Below are 17,433 nucleotides of genomic sequence, written 5' to 3'. Positions count from 1 at the left end.
GGTCCACTCATATTGAAGTGGTAAGTGGGTTAGATACTTGAAAAGTAGATATTGTTCTAGGACAGTGGTTCTCAACCTGTGGGTCCCTGGATGTTTTGGCCTTCAACTCCCAGAAATCCTAACAGCTGGTAAACTGGCTGGGATTTCTGGGAGTTGTAGGCCAAAAACATCTGGGGACCCCAGGTTGAGAACCACTGTTCTAGAGTAACCTAAAGGCACCAGATCTTGTCTAATCTGAGAAGCTAAACAGTGTCGCCTTTGATTAGTATTTGGATAGGAGACAGTCAACAAATATCAAGTGCTGTTGGCACAGAGGATATGTTCCTGGCCAAACAGTGATTACCTGAAACCACAGATTTCAGGTACCAATACATTGCCTGAATTTCAATCCCAGCAAACCAAAGAGTCATACTGTAGGATCTAGAACTTCCTAGAGGCATTCTCTCTTGGAATTTGCTAGGTCCTCCAAAGCAACTTGGTCATAATGTTGAAGGGAAACATACCATATCATCAACTGGAGGAATTAGCAAATTCCTAGGGAGAACAGCTAGGGCGCCCCAGTGACACAGTGTGTTAAAATGCTGAGCTGCTGAACTTGCAGACCAAAAGGTCACAGGTTCAAATCTGAGGAGCGGAATGAGCACCCGCTAGTAGCCCCAGCTTCTGCCAACCTAGCAGTTCAAAAACATGCAAATGTGAGTAGATCAATAGGTACCACTCCGGTGGGAAAGTAACGGCGCTCCATGCAGTCATGCCGGCCACATGACCTTGGAGGTGTCTATGGACAACGCAGGCTCTTTGGCTTAGAAATGGAGATGAGCACCAACCCCCAGAGTCGGACATGACTGGATTTAACATCAGGGGAAGCCTTTACCTTTACCTAGGTAGAACTGCTACATGAAACCAAAAATATGTGTTCCATAGTTAAGAAAGTAATATTATATTCCAGAGGAAGGAACTGGCAAAGGTACTTCTGAGTATGCCTTGCCTTAGAAAAGCCAGTGTAATTCATGGGGTTGCCATAAGTCAACAAGAAGACAAACATAAGCAAAGCTGAAGAACACATGTCAACTTAAGGATGACACTGAATGCCAGATATGTTCTTGGGAGCCATATTCAATTGGTGGATGGAATCAAAAGTAGAGAAATAAGAACCAAAATACCAGCATATTTCGGTGCAATGCCATTGTTGTATGCTTTCAAGTTGTTTCTCATTTATGGCAACCTTGAGATGAATTTGCCATGGGATTTTCTTGGCAAGATTGGTTCATTGTCTTCCTGGGAGGCTGAGAGATTGTAACCTATGGTCACTTAGTCAGTTTCAAGAGTTAAGAAAGGATTCAAACCCTGGTTTCATAGAGTCCAGTACACAAACCACTACACAACACAGAGTTCAATATATCCTTACTCCGGGCTGTGGCACAGCTGGTTAGTAACCAGCTGCAATAAATCACTACTGACAAAGAGGTCATGAGTTCGAAGCTCTGGTCGGGTTAAGCGCCCGACCATTAAATAGCCTGGCTTGCTGTTTACCTAAGCAGCCCGAAAGATAGTTGCATCTGTCAACTAGGAAATTTAGGTACGCTTTATGCCGGGGAGGCTAATATAACTAATTTACAACACCATAAAACTGCCAGCAGCACGTGGAAAGGAATGAGGAAGTACAGCACTCGGTGTCACTAGTGGATGGTGAAGCAACAGCTCCCCCTGTGGCCGGAATCGAGCATACCCTCATGAAGCTGGAAATGTTAAAATTGCCTCTGTGTGTGTCTATACTGTGTGTTGTTTGTCTGATGGCATTGAATGTTTGCCATTTTTATTAATGGTTGTAATTTTATTTATGTCTTTTTAATTTTTCAAGTGTTTTTTGTTGTGTTGCTGATGTTATTGTACTTTTGTTCTACGTTTGTATGCCGGTGGGATATAAGAATAAAATTATTATTATTATTATTATTATTATTATTATTATTATTATTATTATTATTATATGTTCATTCTAATCCATCCTGAGTCCCCTTTGGGGTGAGAATGGCGAAATATAAATACAGTAGAGTCTCACTTATCCAAGCTAAACGGCCCGGCAGAAGCTTGGATAAGCGAATATCTTGGATTATAAAGAGGGATTAAGGAAAAGCCTATTAAACATCAAATTAGGTTATGATTTTACAAATTAAGCACCAAAACATCATGTTATACAACAAATTTGACAGAAAAAGTAGTTCAATATGCAGGAATGCTATGTAGTAATTACTGTATTTATGAATTTAGCACCAAAATATCACGATATATTGAAACATTGACTATAAAAATGGCTTGGATTATCCAGAGCAGGGGTCCCCAAACTAAGGCCCGGGGGCCGGATGCGGCCCATCGAAGCCATTTATCCGGCCCCCACAGCACAAGGGCAGAAGGGGGTTGGGCTAAATGACCCAAGGGGTCTCTTCTTCTCTTCCAACCCTTATTATTATTATTATTATTATTATTATTATTATTATTATTATTATTAACATTGAGGCCAGGTGGCCATCTGTCAGGGGTGCTTCGCTTGTGCCTTTTGTCCCAAGGGGTCCCTTTGTCCCAAGGAGTCTCTTCCAACCCTCTTTATATTATTATTATTATTATTATTATTATTATTATTATTATTATTATTATTATTATTATTATTGTGGCTGGGTGGCCATCTGTCAGGGGTGCTTTGCTTGTGCTTTTGGTGCACAGAGGCAGAAGGAGATTGGACTAAATGGCCCAAGGGATCTCTTCCAACCCTCTTTTTATTATGATTATTAATTATTATTATTATTGGCCCAAGGGTCTCTTCCAACCCTCATTATTATTATTATTATTATTATTATTATTATTATTATTATTATTAATAATAATAATAACAACATTGAGGCTGGGTGGCCATCTGTCAGGGGTGCTTTGCTTGTGCTTTCGGTGCACAAAGGCAGAAGGGGATTGGACTCTATGGCCCAAAGGGTCTCTTCCAACACTCTTTTGTTGTTGTTGTTGTTGTTGTTGTTGTTGTTGTTGTTGTTATTGCTTGGTGGCCAACTATAGTCCGGCCCTCCAATGTCCAAAGGATCATGAACTGGCCCCCTGTTTAAAAAGTTTGGGGACCCCTCATCCAGAGGCTTGGATAAGCGAGGCTTGGATAAGTGAGACTCTACTGTACTGTAAATAAAAATAAATGAATAAAATACGCAGCTGCATTGGAGAAAATATAATACCTAAAATAAGTGATAATGTAGTTCTATAGCACAGATTAATGAAAGCGAACCTCATTGAAAACAGGTATAACTGGATTTGGGATTAATTGGAAGCTGGAACAGACATCAGGAAAAGAGAGTCCAGTCCGAATGTTGCATGAAGACTTACAATCGGATGTCTTTAAAACCTTTTGAATGCAAACACGGTTGTGGATGTCGGTGTTAAATTCCTTATTGCGGCCAACCCTTTCTTTGATTTCCCATAAGTTGTCACTTAATCAAACCCCAGATTTGTCGCACTTTTAATCTTTTCATGTCAGTCCGTACCTCCATCCTCTTAAATTATTTCGGTGGCTTTTTAGCAGAAACCTCTTGAGTGTTCCAGTAGATGCTATAAGCCGCCGAAGAAGAAAAAGAAAAAAAGGTCAGGGATGTTGCAAGCAGAAAGCTTCATTTCCAAGATTTGACACCTTTATTTCTTGGGAACATTTGAGAAGCGCACGCAAGGCCATGAATTAAATATGCATGCCTCATCTATCTGGATAATTTGAACACATTTCCAGTGAATAAATCTACTTACTGCTCCCTTGATCTGTACTGTCGATCTGCTATGGGGCATATTGTGTATAAAGAAAACTTCAAATGCTTTCCCTCATTCCCTCAAGATGTGAACCTCAGCTTTCAAAAGCTGAAAGACACAAATCAGGTTTCAAGTAATCACTATGCGTTTCTGAGATATTACTCTTCAACATCTTATACGTTCAGAGCGGAAAGTGGCTGAAATGAGACAAAAAGTACGTCCTCTCATCCCATTCCTGGAAAAGCACTAAAAACCAAAAAATGATGTTGTTATCCCATCATACATACATCTCAATGCAATATTTAGTCAAAAAGTGTTGCGGGGTTCAGAAACGTATGAAGTCCATTCATCCAAAACCATAGAAAAACAAATGCAAGTCTAGCAATAGTCAAAGGCAAAAACTAATACAGTAGAGTCTCACTTATCCAACGTTCTGGATTATCCAACGCATTTTTGTAGTCAATGTTTTCAATACATTGTGATATTTTGGTGCTAAAATCGTAAATACAGTAATTGCTACATAGCATTACTGCGTATTGAACTACTTTTTCTGTCAAATTTGTTGTATAAGATGATGTTTTGGTGCATAATTTGTAAAATCATAACCTAATTTGATGTTTAAAAGGCTTTTCCTTAATCCCTCCTTATTATCCAACATATTCGCTTGTCCAACGTTCTGCCAGCCCGTTTATTTATTTATTTACAGTATTTCTATTCCGCCCTTCTCACCCCGAAGGGGACTCAGGGCGAATTACAATGAACACATATATGGCAAACATTCAATGCCAACAGACAAACAGCATACAGTTTAGACAGACACAGAGGCATTTTAACATCTTTCCAGCTTCACGATTCCGGCCATAGGGGGAGCTGTTGGTTCACCGTCCACTGGTGGCTGTTCTTCCTCATTATTTTCCTCGTGTTTTGCTGGCAGTTTTATGGTGTTGTAGATTAGTTAAATTAGCCTCCCGCATAAAGCGTACCTAAATTTTCCCTACTTGACAGATGCAACTGTCTTTCGGGGCTGCATAGGTCAACAGCAAGCCGGGGCTATTTTAATGGTCGGAGGCTTAACCCGACCCGGGCTTCGAACTCATGACTTCTCGGTCAGTAGTGATTTATTGCAACTGGTTACTAGCCAGCTGCGCCACAGCCCAGCCCCTAACTGCATATTGAACTACTTTTTCTGTCAAATTTGTTGTAAAACATGATGTTTGGGTGCTTAATTGGTAAAATCATAACCTAATTTGATGTTTAATAGGCTTTTCCTTAATCCCTCCTTATTATCCAACATATTCGCTTATCCAACGTTCTGCCGGCCCGTTTATGTTGGATAAGTGAGACTCTACTGTAACTTCTAAATCGGTGGGGCAATTGGATTGTTATGTGTTTTCCAGGATGTATGGCCATGTTCCAGAAGCATTCTCTTCTGACGTTTCGCCCACATCTATGGCAGAGGTTGTGAGGGCAATTAATTTGCTCTTAGGATGCATCGACACTACAGAGTTAATACAGTTTGGTAACACTTGAATGGCTCATTGCTATGGAATCATGGGAGTCGTAGTTTTAGCCTTCTTTGCCAGAGCAGGTTAGTGCCTCATCCCATTCCATTCATAGTAGGGAATAATGACATTTCAAGGAGTGTCAAACTACATTAATTCTACAGTGTGGCTCAGGCATGTGCAAACTTCGGCTCTCCAGGCTGGGCTGTGGTGCAGGCTGGTTAGCAGCCAGCTGCAACAAATCACTCTGTCCAAGAGATCATGAGTTCGAGGCCTGCCGGTGCCTGTGTCTGTCTCTGTCTCTGTTCTATGTTGTGGCATTGAATGTTTGCCTTATATGTGCAATGTGCAATGTGATCTGCCCTGAGTCCCCTTTGGGGTGAGAAGGGCGGAATATACCCTGTTTCCCCGAAAATAAGACTTCCCCAGAAAATAAGACCTAGTAGACATTTTGCTGAATTGCTAAACATAAGGCCTCACCTGAAAGTAAGACCTAGCAAAGTTTTTGTTTGGAAGCATGCCTGCCAAACAGAACACCAGAGCATGCAGGATCGGTAAATGTATGTACCATAAAGTGTTGTACATGGAAATATTGGTAGTAACATGAAATTCTTCACAGTTTGTCTGGTTATGCTGGTTTATGATGACAACTACTGTACAGTATATAATAAATGTTCATGTTTTTGTTCAACAATAAATGTGAATTCTTCTTCATAATGATTGTGATTTTTAATGCCTTTTAAATTTATTTGTGTGTTTTTGTATTTGATATTACTGTATGCTGGTTTTATATCTGTAAGCCGCCCCGAGTCCCTCTGGTGGCGGGGTACAAAAATAAAATTATTATTATTATTATTCATGGAAAAATAAGACATCCCCTGAAAATAAGACCTAGAGCATCTTTGGGAGCAAAAATGAATATAAGACAGTGTCTTATTTTCGGGCAAACACGGTAAATACTGTAAATAAATAAATAAATAAATAAATTTTGGACTCCAGCTCCCACAATTCTTAACAGCCTATAGGCTTATAGGAATTGTGGGATTTGGAGTCCAAAAGGACCAAAGTTTGCCCATGCCTGGTGTAGCTGCACCCTGAGTTTGAATCCAAGGTTCGGAGGAGCTATCCAAAGTACCGTTCTGGAAATGGGCTTCAGTACTTTGGAGAGCTACTTTAAAGCGTAGTAACATCTCATCTCTTTCACTCACAACATCTTTGGCAGCCAAATAGGCCCTGAAAAGTTGTCCAAAAGGCACTAGTATTAGCATTTTCACAAAAGCCAGTGTGGTATAATGGTGTGAGTGTTGGACTGGAACTCTGGAGACCACGGTTAGAAACTCCCTTTGGCCATGGCAACTCCCCTTGGGTGAGTCACAATCTCTCAGCCTTAGAAGAAGGCAAAAGTAATAATAATAATAATAATAATAATAATAATAATACTTTATTTATATCCCGCCACCATCTCCCCACGGGGACTCGGGGCGGCCTACATGGGGCAGTGGCCCAAACAACATAAAAACAAAATATAAGCAACACAATACAATCACAATATAAAAAGATAATACAATAATAATACAATATATCAATATAAACAACAATAGAGGATAAAAATTTCATCTAAAACACATAAATGGTAATACTCTTCTACACCAACCTTTTAAAGAAATCTCTGTGATTGATTCATCTTGAGGGGTCTTGAAGTCACACAACTGAATGGCGATCCTACATAATCCAACCTACAAAATCTTGTAATAGCAGGTCTGCCAAGAATTTGAAATTCTCTTGTAAAGAATTCCAGGACCTCACCAAACCAATAATCCTGGGATTTCATAGCATGCAACTATATCAGTTAAAGTGGCATGAAAGAGCTGCTATTATATAATATGAAAGATATACAGTAGAGCCTCGCTTATCCAACATTCTGGATCATCCAACGCATTTTTGTAGTCAATGTTTTCAATACATCATGATATTTTGGTGCTAAATTCATAAATATAGTAATTACTACGTAGCATTACTTTGTATTGAACTACTTTTTCTGTCAAATTTGTTGTATAACATGATGTTTTGGTGCTTAATTTGTAAAATCATAACCTAATTTGATGCTTAATAGGTTTTTCCTTAATCCCTCCTTATTATCCAACATATTTGCTTATCCAACGTTCTGCCGGCCCTGAAGGGGACTCAGGGAAGATTACAATGAACATAATATATATGGCAAACATTCAATGCCACCAGACAAACAACATACAGTATAGACACACACAGAGGCATTTAACATTTCCAGCTTCACAATTCCGGCCACAGGGGGAGCTGTTACTTCACCGTCCACTAGTGACTGTACTTCCTCATTCCTTTCTGGCATGTTGCTGGCAGTTCTATGGTGTTGTAAATCAGTTAAATTAGCCTCCCCACATACAGCGTACCTAAATTTCCTAATTGACAGATGCAACTGTCTTCCGGGCTGCATAGGTAAACAGCAAGGTGGATTATTTAATACTCGGGAGCTTAACCTGACCCGGGCTTCGAACTCATGACCTCTTGGTCAGTAGTGATTTATTGCAGCTGGTTCCTAGCCAGCTGTGCCACAGCCCTGATGGCACTGACAGCTGAATCTGACTAGATCCAGCCCAATCCAGTGTCCACATGTCCAACAGACCCACAAGCATTCACTGACAGAGACTTGTTGGTGATGCCACATCTGGGGAGGTTATATCAGGGCACCCAACTATGTGGCCAGAAAAACAATATAACAAGAGTAGGGTTGCCAGGGTAGTACCTAAGACACAGAGATATTCCCTAGAAATGCCATGGAATTTGAATTTGTGATATCATTAACACGATCGATTAAACGCCATCCCCACAACAACAACAATAACTACACCCTATTATAGGCAGTTCTTTCACTCTGAGATTTCTCTCTCTTGCTTTAAAGCTATGAGATGAGCAACCAGGCTTCGAAACTGAAAGTATTCAGTGGATTTTGTGCATTGGATGGTAACCTTCAAGGACCCAAGGGGCCATTGAATTCTCTGCTGAAGCTGATTATATTTTATTGTATTTTGGCATGACGGCAGAAACAAGAAGCACAGCAAAGACAATATGCTCCTCTCTGCATCAGTTTGAAAGTCAAGGCAATATGCTTCCCCATGTCCAGACTCATAAATCCATGTTATTTTCTTCTACTCCCTCCCTCCATATAGACGTTAGGGACGATAGATCTGTGAAGTATAGGGAAAGTATTTTCTCGTATAAAAGAAATATTGTCACACGGGCTCTCCTGGGCTGCCCGAGACTGTGAGAGAGAGACTTCTATCATAATGCTCTCCAGACAAATAAATCTGCTGAAATTAAAATTTCAAGGTTTATAAAATATTAAATAATTGGCATTTGCATTTCCAAGAGTGCCTTTCATCACCAGACTCCTTTCTTTGGAGTGATCGTCGGCTGCAATTGCTCTTAGGACTGAAGGTCCTGCAATATTCACATCCAGGAAGAAATGGGACCATTTCTAGCATGTCCTGAAGTCAGAGAAAAATTGTTGGCCCAAACTTCCAGGAGGAACCATTTGGATGACAGCAAGCCACCTTCTGAGCTGCCAGACTTTGACTTATGGCAACCTCAATGAGTGAGAGACCTCCAAGTCAACATGTCCTCAACCGTCCTGCTTAGGTCTTACAGACTTATGACATCCTGGATCGAGTTTATATATATAAACTATGGAGCCAGATGAACTCTAGCCATGGACATTGTCAGAGAGGAATGCAGAATGACACTATTTGTAATTAAAGAGAAGTCTCAATGGATGACCAATGATAGTCTTCAAGTTGACCATATAATTGCCATGGAAGTCCAAAACATCATGTTATACAACAAATTTGACAGAAAAAGTAGTTCAATACGCAGTAATACTATGTAGTAATTATTTTATTTATTTATTTATTTATAGTATTTATATTCCGCCCTTCTCACCCCGAAGGGGACTCAGGGCGGATTACAATGAACACATATATGGCAAACATTCAATGCCAACAGACAAACAACATACATTAGACAGACTCAGAGGCATTTTTAACATTTTTCCAGCTTCACAATTCCGGCCACAGGGGGAGCTGTTGCTTCACCGTCCAGTAGTGGCTGTACTTCCTCATTCCTTTCCTCATGTTTTGCTGGCAGTTTTATGGTGTTGTAAATTAGCCTCCCGCATAAAGCGTCCCTAAATTTCCCTAATTGACAGGTGCAACTGTCTTCGGGGCTGCATAGGTCAACAGCAAGCCGGGGCTATTAATGGTCGGAGGCTTAACCCGACCCGGGCTTCGAACTCATGACCTCTCGGTCAGTAGTGATTTATAGCAGCTGGTTACTAGCCAGCTGCGCCACAGCCCGGCCCCTAATTACTGTATTTACGAATTTAGCACCAAAATATCACAATATATTGAAAACATTGACTACAAAAATGCGTTGGATAACCCAGAATGTTGGATAAGCGAGTGTTGGATAAGTGAGACTCTACTGTACTTCTGGAACATGGCCATACAGGCCGGAAAACATACAACAACTCATTTCAATCTTTGTTTTGAAAGTGCCAAGTTGTAATTTTAAATGTTTTCACCTTAATACGCATTGTTTTCAGGTTCCTGGTGGACTAGGGTGTTAGAAATTAATAAAATAAGAGAGGGCTGGAATGCTTTTTTTCCCAAATGGTTACAATCCATTAAGTCAGCATTTGTCTAAGGCATTGACTAAATATTTATAGAAATGTGCCATAACACTGAGACAAAGGGAGAACGAAAGATAGAGAAAGGTTGCCAGAATATAGAGCATTGACTTATTCTCCACATCTTGAACTCGTTGCCCTCTCTTCGCCTTCTTCACAACCACCGCCATCTCCACCATGACAGAAATAAATTAGGTAGAGGTTCAGGTCACACCTTTGAGGGCAGTCAAGTTTCAGTCCAGAATCTTTAGACAAGAACGGGAGGTTTCTATGGACAGCTGGAGCAGAAGGAATGTGGCTTCCCTGTTAGCTTGACGTCAGCCCAGACAAAAGATTCCCTGGCAAAATCTCTCTGTTGTTTTTGTGTGTGTCAGGAATGACTTGAGAAACTGCAAGTCCCTGGTTCTTGAAATAAATAGGTCGTTATTTAGGCAATCCTTTTGGATGGTATCATTCCCATAGGGTAGTGTAAAATATCCACATGGAAAGATGTGCTTCATGAGGACCACAAGACCCCCATGCAGAATAGCCATATCTATATATATAAAAGAGTGATGGCATCACGGCAGCGGACAAAACAACAAAAGTAAACACCCCACAACCTCGAAAATTGACATCACAACCCCTCATCCATGCCTCTAGGTTGATACAACAAAAAGAAAAGAAAAATAAAGTCCTAATTAGAGGGAGAGGAATAATTGCTTTTATCCAATTGCTGCCAGTTAGAAGGCTAAGCTCCTCCAACTTGGTCTCCAAGCAACCCAATAAAAAATAATAAAAAAACACTAAATATTGATACAATAAAATACTATAATAACAGAAAATAACTAAAAATAATACAAGAAAATAATAAAATATAATAAATAAAAATATAACTTACAATAAAATTAATAAAAAATGCAAATAACGTCAAATAAAAACTACACAACAATTTTTAACCAATACCACCACCACTTTGCCACAGCAACGCGTGGTTGGCACAGCTAGTATCTATATATATATATAAAAGAGTGATGGCATCACAGCAGCGGACAAAACAACAAAAGTAAACACCCCACAATCTCGAAAATTGACATCACAACCCCTCATCCATGCCTCTAGGTTGGTACAACAAAAAGAAAAGAAAAATAAAGTCCTAATTAGAGGGAGAGGAAGAATTGTTTTTATCCAATTGCTGCCAGTTAGAAGGCTAAGCTCCGCTCACTTGGTCTCCTAGCAACCCACTCAGCCCAGGAGACCCTTTACCTTAACTACCACCAATTCCTCAATACTTTATTTCCCATACCACCATACTTCGCCACAGCAACACGTTGCCGGGCACAGCTAGTCTATATATATAAAAGGGTAATGAAATTTTGGCCTAGGACAAAACAACAAAACTACACATCCCAGAAACACTAAACTTGGCAGCACAACCCCACATCCATGCCTCTACATTCATACAACAAAAAGCTCCAGCTACTCCAGAAAACGGCCAGGGTTTGAGACTGCAAGGCTATTCACTGCTATTCCATCTGGCCAACAAAGGATTCCCATAAGCCACAGCAATGCGTGGCCAGGCAAAGCTAGTGTAATAAAGAATGCACAGTTCATGCTACCTGAACAACTCTAGCAATTAGTAGAATATCTCAACAACAACAACTCTTTATTGATTAGTCAATTCTGACCATATCAAAACATGTGAAACATACAAAACGTACACACTTACCCATGCATACAGTAAAACCATGTATGGATACAAAGCATCCCGGCCTACTAGCCTACCAACCCACTCCTAGGAAGTTGTGCAAATACAGAATAAAAAGATTAAAATTAAAATTAATTATTCCCTTAAGGTAAGGTAATTAGTAGAATATGTTCATCATGCAATGGTGAGCTTTTTGGCCTCTCATGCATAGAAGGCCTTAAGGTAAAGGTAAAGGTTTCCCTGACATTAAGTCTAGTCGTGTCTGTCTCTGGGGGTTGGTGCTCATCTCTGTTCGTAAGCTAAAGAGCCGGCATTGTCCGTAGACACCTCCAAGGTCATGTGGCCACTAACATGACTGCATGGAGCACTGTTACCTTCCCGCCGGAGCGGTACCTATTGATCTACTCATATTTGCATGTTTTCAAACTGCTAGGTTGGCAGAAGCTGGGGCTAACAGCAGACGCTCACCTTGCTCCCCGGATTCAAACTGCCAACCTTTCGGTCAGCAAGTTCAGCAGCTCAGCGGTTTAATTTGCTGCGCCACTGGGGGTCCATAGAAGATCTTAGACATGTATATATCGCTAACTGGATGCCAGCCAATGACTGGCAAACAGCAATGGCGAGTGGCTCCCATGTCAGTGTGGCATGGAATCCACTCCAGGTTTTAGTCCAAACCTCAAAGGAGTTAGCCAAGGTCATGTTTGGAAATAAGGCTCAGTATGGACGCATGCAGGAGCCCCTGGTGGCGCAGCGTGTTAAAGCGCTGAGCTGCTGAACTTGCAGACTGAAAGGTCGCAGGTTCGAATCCAGGGAGCAGAGTGAGCGCCCGCTGTTAGCTCCAGCTTCTGCCAACGTAGCAGTTTGAAAACATGCCAATGTGAGTAGATCAATAGGTACCGCTCCGGCGAGAAGGTAACGGCGCTCCATGCAGTCATGCCGGTCACATGACCTTGGAGGTGTCTATGGACAACTCCGGCTCTTCGGCTTAGAAATGGAGATGAGCACCAACCCCCAGAGTCGGACACGACTGGACTTAATGTCAGGGGAAAACTTTACCTTTATGGACGCATGCATAGATAAGCAAAGAGAGAGAAACCCTCACACATAGGTATATCTCAAAGCAAAGGTAAAGTTCAAATCATACACTTGGCAAAATGATTTCCTGTTTAATGGGAGTCTGAAGAGGTAGAATCCAAAGAAAAATTGCTCTCCTTAGTAGGAACTAGATCTTAGCCAAATACTTAAAAAGCATGTCCCAGTCCAAAGCCAGTATACATCTAATGCATATATATTGTCACTGATACATGCACACATAAACATAGATATTCTAATCCTCATTCTATCTCTATCAACACGAAAGCACTGATTTCAGGACATATCCTAAAGCAGTGATGGCCAACCTATGACACGCATGTCAGCACTGACACGCCTAGCCATTTTTGCTGACATGCTGCCGCATGAAGATTGATTGGATGACTATGTCTTTTGTGGCCAAATTTGGTGTGATTTGGTCCAGTGGTTTTGTTGTTTACTCCATGGGAATTATGCACATTACATATATATATCTCTCTATATATAAAAGAGTGATGGCATCACGGCGACCCACAAAACAACAAAACTACAGGCCCCCCAACCTCGAAATTTGACAACACAACCCATCATCCATGCCTCAAGGTTGATACAACAAAAAGAAAAGAAAAATCAAGTCCTAATTAGAGAGAGAGGAATAATTGTTTTTATCCAATTGCTGCCACTTAGAAGGCTAAGCTCCTCCAACTTGGTCTCCTAGCAACCCAATAAAAAATAATAAAAAACACTAAAAATTAATACAATAAAATACTATAATAACAGAAAATAATTAAAAATAATACAAGAAAATAATAAAATATAATAAATAAAAATATAACTTACAAAAAAATTAATAAAAAATTGCAAATAACGTCAAATAAAAATTACACAACAATTTTTAACCAATACCACCACCACTTTGCCACAGCAACGCGTATATATTCTATTATTATTGTATTATTATTGTAGTATATTATCATATTATTACTATTATATTATTATTATATTATTCATTATTCATGACTACATTGAAACTAGAATAGAGAGAAATCAGCATGGAAACTGCAAGAGGTACCATAGATTGTTGTACATGGAAATAATGGTAGTAAATAGTTTTTGATTTATCGAATACAGTTATATATTACGATTATATATATTTGTTATTTAAACTATACATATTGCAAAATTATGGTTTTTTTCTCGAAGTGACACACCACCCAAGTCATGCTAAGCTTTTTGGTGAAATTTGACACACCAAGTGCAAAAGTATTGTCCTAAAGTATGCATTTAAAACAGGAAAGATCTTGAATGCTGCATGGGAAGCAACAACTAAAGGGAGTCTGGGGTTGGGAGAAGCGATCAAGAGATGCCTTTCTTTATCTTCCTGGCAATGCAACAAGTAACTGGAGCAGCCAAAGTCCAACAACACCAAAAGGAGACATCTAAATATCTCAGGAAAGTTTCCAAAAGTTTCCAGGTCAAAAGCAAAGACTCCAGGTTTCAGTGCAGGAAGACGAAGTGATACCTTTCTTTCCAATCCACCTTTCCAACCCCCAGTCAGTTCTCTGATTGACAAGGAGAAGAAAGAAAATTTTTTTCCCCTTCTAATAGGTTTCTTCCTTCACTCTGAACCATCCTGAACAAACTGAGCATTGAAGGAGTTCATTTACTGAGGAAACAAACCGCAGAGAGCTGGGATCCCTTTTCGTTAGCAAGTTTCAAAGGGAGGAAAGAAAGGAAAAGCTTGCAAAACTTAACTGTTTGCTGGTACTGACCTGCTTGTCTTGATCCAACCAACAGCATAATGTCTCCGTTATATAATCACATTTTCAAGCAAGAATAGCATACGAGTGAAGAAGAAATTTCTCTTTCTCGCTCTCTCATTCTACATATGTTCGGACAGTTTCCAGTTTCTTCAGGATGCCAGAGAAAAGACAGCAGCCAAAGACTCTGGTCATCTTTCTGCTTTGCAAAGTAAATCCACTCTTCTGGGATGATTTAAAGCGTCAGGCTTGACAGGCAGCAAGGAGAAGCTGTTCTCGGTGGCCGGGCAGAGTTCTCCCCTGGTTGCATAGAGAATGCACTTAATGAACATGCCTTTCTTCCCTGCCGGCTGCTGGGGGAAGCCAACACCTCCCTCGTGCCGCCGAGACCAAGGCGACTGGTGGAATCCCCCAAAACAGGCTCCGCCACCAATAGCAAGGCAAGGCCTCCCCGGATCAAGAAATGCAGGTTGCAACCTACTAGGCCAGGGGTCCCCAAACTTTTTAAACAGGGGGCCAGTTCACAATTCTTCAGACCGTTGGAGGGCCGGACTACAGTTGGCCACCGAGCAATAATAATAATAACAACAACAACAACAACAATAATAAAAAAGAGAGTTGAAAGAGACCCCTTGGGCCATTGAGTCCAACCCCATTCTGCCTTTGTGCACCAAAAGCACAAGCAAAGCACCCCTGACAGATGGCCACCCAGCCTCAATGTTAATAATAATAATAATAATAATAATAATAATAATAAAGAGGGTTTGAAGAGACCCCTTGGGCCATTGAGTCCAACCCCCTTCTGCCTTTGTGCACCAAAAGCACAAGCAAAGCACTCCTGACAGATGGCCACCCAGCCTCAATGTTAATAATAATAATAATAATAATAATAATAATAATAATAAAGAGGGTTTGAAGAGACCCCTTGGGCCATTGAGTCCAACCCCCTTCTGCCTTTGTGCATCAAAAGCACAAGCAAAGCACTCCTGACAGATGGCCACCCAGCCTCAATGTTAATAATAATAATAATAATAATAATAATAATAATAATAATAATAATAAAGAGGGTTTGAAGAGACCCCTTGGGCCATTGAGTCCAACCCCCTTCTGCCTTTGTGCACCAAAAGCACAAGCAAATCACTCCTGACAGATGGCCACCCAGCCTCAATGTTAATAATAATAATAATAATAATAATAATAATAATAATAATAATAATAATAAAAAAGAGGGTTTGAAGAGACCCCTTGGGCCATTGAGTCCAACCCCCTTCTGCCTTTGTGCATCAAAAGCACAAGCAAATCACTCCTGACAGATGGCCACCCAGCCTCAATGTTAATAATAATAATAATAATAATAATAATAATAATAATAAAGAGGGTTTGAAGAGACCCCTTGGGCCATTGAGTCCAACCCCCTTCTGCCTTTGTGCACCAAAAGCACAAGCAAAGCACTCCTGACAGATGGCCACCCAGCCTCAATGTCAATAATAATAATAATAATAATAATAATAATAATAATAATAATAATAAAGAGGGTTTGAAGAGACCCCTTGGGCCATTGAGTCCAACCCCCTTCTGCCTTTGTGCACCAAAAGCACAAGCAAAGCACTCCTGACAGATGGCCACCCAGCCTCAATGTTAATAATAATAATAATAATAATAATAATAATAATAAAGAGGGTTTGAAGAGACCCCTTGGGCCATTGAGTCCAACCCCATTCTGCCTTTGTGCACCAAAAGCACAAGCAAAGCACCCCTGACAGATGGCCACCCAGCCTCAATGTTAATAATAATAATAATAATAATAATAATAATAAAGAGGGTTTGAAGAGACCCCTTGGGCCATTGAGTCCAACCCCCTTCTGCCTTTGTGCACCAAAAGCACAAGCAAAGCACTCCTGACAGATGGCCACCCAGCCTCAATGTTAATAATAATAATAATAATAATAATAATAATAATAATAATAATAAAGAGGGTTTGAAGAGACCCCTTGGGCCATTGAGTCCAACCCCCTTCTGCCTTTGTGCACCAAAAGCACAAGCAAAGCACTCCTGACAGATGGCCACCCAGCCTCAATGTTAATAATAATAATAATAATAATAATAATAATAATAATAATAATAATAAAAAAGAGAGTTGAAAGAGACCCCTTGGGCCATTGAGTCCAACCCCCTTCTGCCTTTGTGCACCAAAAGCACAAGCAAAGCACTCCTGACAGATGGCCACCCAGCCTCAATGTTAATAATAATAATAATAATAATAATAATAATAATAATAATAAAGAGGGTTTGAAGAGACCCCTTGGGCCATTGAGTCCAACCCCCTTCTGCCTTTGTGCATCAAAAGCACAAGCAAAGCACTCCTGACAGATGGCCACCCAGCCTCAATGTTAATAATAATAATAATAATAATAATAATAATAATAATAATAATAAAGAGGGTTTGAAGAGACCCCTTGGGCCATTGAGTCCAACCCCCTTCTGCCTTTGTGCACCAAAAGCACAAGCAAAGCACTCCTGACAGATGGCCACCCAGCCTCAATGTTAATAATAATAATAATAATAATAATAATAATAATAATAAAAAAGAGGGTTTGAAGAGACCCCTTGGGCCATTGAGTCCAACCCCCTTCTGCCTTTGTGCACCAAAAGCACAAGCAAAGCACTCCTGACAGATGGCCACCCAGCCTCAATGTTAATAATAATAATAATAATAATAATAATAATAATAATAATAATAAAGAGGGTTTGAAGAGACCCCTTGGGCCATTGAGTCCAACCCCCTTCTGCCTTTGTGCACCAAAAGCACAAGCACAGCACTCCTGACAGATGGCCACCCAGCCTCAATGTTAATAATAATAATAATAATAATAATAATAATAATAATAATAGAGGGTTTGAAGAGAC

General features: G+C 40.2%; 1 long non-coding RNA gene across 3 annotated transcripts in view; it reads right to left on the bottom strand.

Annotated features, from left to right (window-relative positions):
- Positions 1-15,184, bottom strand: part of LOC103279299 (uncharacterized) — a 117,611-nt gene extending 102,427 nt beyond the window's left edge. The window contains exons 1-2 of one of the 3 annotated variants that reach the window (XR_010000371.1): positions 3,790-10,952; positions 3,537-3,600 (exon numbers count right to left, since the gene is read on the bottom strand). This is a non-coding gene — a long non-coding RNA (uncharacterized LOC103279299). Of the gene's footprint in view, positions 1-3,536; positions 3,601-3,789; positions 10,953-14,538 lie in introns of those variants that run through there. The other 2 variants (XR_010000372.1, XR_010000370.1) reach the window with 2 other exon arrangements.
- Positions 15,185-17,433: the final 2,249 nt, after the last annotated feature.

Source organism: Anolis carolinensis, unplaced genomic scaffold, assembly GCF_035594765.1.
Source record: "Anolis carolinensis isolate JA03-04 unplaced genomic scaffold, rAnoCar3.1.pri scaffold_8, whole genome shotgun sequence".
In the NCBI taxonomy this organism is placed as follows: domain Eukaryota; kingdom Metazoa; phylum Chordata; class Lepidosauria; order Squamata; family Dactyloidae; genus Anolis; species Anolis carolinensis.
The sequence above is the reverse complement of the archived record's forward strand: the minus strand, read 5'-3'. Positions and strand labels throughout refer to the sequence as shown.